Source organism: Sinocyclocheilus anshuiensis, unplaced genomic scaffold, assembly GCF_001515605.1.
Source record: "Sinocyclocheilus anshuiensis isolate Anshui unplaced genomic scaffold, SAMN03320099.WGS_v1.1 scaffold1092, whole genome shotgun sequence".
In the NCBI taxonomy this organism is placed as follows: Eukaryota; Metazoa; Chordata; class Actinopteri; order Cypriniformes; family Cyprinidae; genus Sinocyclocheilus; species Sinocyclocheilus anshuiensis.
This window is the reverse complement of record NW_015551061.1, coordinates 218093-221151: the sequence shown is the minus strand read 5'-3', so window position 1 is coordinate 221151 and position 3059 is coordinate 218093.

Genomic DNA, 3059 nt, shown 5'->3' with positions numbered 1-3059 from the left:
AGGATCTGAGAGCTCTCACATTTCATCAAAAATATCTTAATTTCTGTTACGAAGATGAACGAAGGTCTTACGGGTTTGGAACAACATGAGTAATTAATGACAGAATTTTCATTTTTGGGTGAACTATCCCTTTAAATCTCATTCACGCTTGTGTACATTGAAATGTCAGGTGTGACGGCAGTGATGATGTGATGGAGACATTTGACTTCAACCTACAATAAGTGTTATGTGTCTTGAAGCAGCATGTTTGAATGTACTTTGAAATTCAACAGTCCTCATCCCTTCACTTTCATTGCATGCAAAAGAGCAGCTTGGACATTCTGAAAAGTATTTTCCTGTGTAAAGGTGTGGTGACATTTTCGAGGGTGTAATCCACTCATTTCATTGGTATTCCACGCGATTGGGGATTTTGCTTGAGGGTGAAAGATTTACCCATGCAGATTTCATAACTGGTTCAAACTGGTCACACGAATTTGAAGCATAGACCAACAGAAAGCTGCTTGGTTTGCAAGTGATTTCCTTGTGAGCTGTGTTTCATACATTGCTACACTAATGACAATAGACAGTGAACCTTCTTGTCTGCAAAATATAAATAATACAGGTTTGGAACAACTTATATGGTTGGAATGTGAATAAATGTTGATGGTAATATTTTTATTCCGTAAATACCACACCATCCCTGATTAAACCAGGAAATATCTTGAGCCTAATCAGACCACATTTAGAAAGTGCGTTCCCATTTTATTATCATAATGTAAATTCGATTGGCTAGTTAAGACTGCTGTCTCCCAGAACGCTGTCTGCACAGATCACTTTTTATTCTGAACAACCTTAAGTGTTTTACTGATCTGTCACACCCATCTACTTTTTCCCATTTTTCTTCCGATCTCCCTTTCTCTCTTTGTGTTATCACCAAACTTTTTTTTCCCCTTTTTTGATCATCCGCAGTGTAATGTGTGCTTCATCATTTTATATGTTTGTGTGGAAGCGTTTTATATGTTGGTTGTGTCAGCCTCTCTCTCTCTCTCTCTCTCTCTCTCTCCGTTGATCATCCACCCCCGTTTCTGCCTCCCAGGATCTTCTCCCTCCATCAAGAGCTATTATAGGCCTCATTAGTGTCATCGAGTCAGATCACAGCACTTCTGTTGTTTTAACACTGTCTCGCTTTTTATCTGTCTTTCTCTTACTGTCTTCACCTGTCTCTGTGTCTCTCATCCTAGATTTAGAGGGAGATGTAAAAAATGTTTTTAGTTTGTTTTGTTTAGGTGTGGTAAATAGGGCTGTGTGTTTGTAAGCACTTAAACCTGTATGTATATATGTTCAACAAAACATAAGATTGACTGGTGCTTCTGTATTGATCATAGAGTACACTCAGAAAAGATGCTGGCTACTTCATCATTCTCATTTTTAACAGAACACGTAGCTATGAATGAGCATCTTGGTCATTTTGACTGCTCGAGTACTCAACTAATTAATAAATTGCTGATTTTGTGGACCTTGAGACAAAGGTTGATGGTATAAATTCCATTTGATTTTTTTTAAATCCTGGATTGTGTACAAATATGTTAGATGGACATTTTTGACTATCCCATTGCATCTTCATGTTTATTCACCTCTCACCATATCACATTTATAAGCAGTGTTCATTTTGACAGCAAATTTTTATTTAGTTTTAGTCATAGTCTTTTGACGAAAATGCCATTTAGTTTGAGTCTGAATCTGTAATGAAGGTACACCAGGCAGCGCAACAAGAAAATTAGCTTTAGTTGCATTACTCGACAAAGGTCAAACTCAGTGAGAAGCATTGAGAATTTTTTTTAAAAACAATACCACAGTCAGACATTTCTGTTCAGATGGGATTAGTTTTCTCGGAGGACCCTGATTTTGCTGGAAATTATTCTGTATTTTTCTCTATAACTTTTACCAAGATTGTGTTAGAACAGTACAGATGTGCTTGATTCAGGCAGGACTGAAATCAAAAAGTACACTTGCAAAACACAAATATACTTAATATTCTCAGGGAAAACTAACCCCATCCAAACTAGGTCTTTGCAATGATATTTGTCTGTCTCAATTCCATTGGCGACTGAAAGGCTGGTTACAAATTTTCCAAAGACACTTACGAGACATGCATCACTTGGGGGGCAGCAGCCCTGGGGATGTGTGTGTTGGTATGTACTGAAGCATGTCTGTTGTTTGTGTGTTTAAAATCATCCTCTTTGATTCATAACTTGGTGTCCCTGTCCTAATTACACACAGGCTCTGTAACCAAAGTGCTAATGGAATGAAATGACCTGGTCACATTACTGCCCTCATCTGCTGTCAGCCTTTTGAGACTACTGGAGATAAATCACCCATCGGACGTTTCTTACACACACACATATACGCTCTCCTGGTATCCCTCTGATGTGTTGCTGTATGCGTGGTATTTTATTGTCATGTCTGATTCTACCTAATGATTTAGTCTCTAGAGAATACGGTTCTGCTCTGATCCACATTGAGCATGAGTAATTAGCTTCCTTCTCACAGGCAAATTACACTGTTTGTTCTTTCATAACCTCTTGCTTTTTGATATTGCTGCTTTATTTGTGAATCTGTAGGAATTTGAGCCTTTTCATTAAACTTTCCCTGACTTCCTGCATTATAGCCAATTAAGGTCTGTGTCTAAGTTCTGATTAGCGATGGATGGTAAGGGAAGCATCATTATTACTATAGTGTTTGTGATACAGGCGCAAGTGTTAACTCAGTTGTTGAGAAGAGCTTTTTTTCCCCTTTAAGACAATAAAATGGGTGAAAAAATCCCATAGACTTGCACTGAAGAAGTAACCTGAGCTAGATTTATGGACCAAAAATATGTTGCCTTTTAAAAGGATTCTCCCCCGAGCCGTGACCTAGTGGTTAGGTTGCATGTTCCATCATATTGGACCATGGTTCTCCTGTGGCCAGCACACATTTGAATCTGCATCATTTTCCGTTTTGTGTCCTCTCTGCACTGTCCTATCGATATAAAATGGCAAAAAGCCTAAAAAAAAAAAAAAACTTTGAGTCTCATCATTATG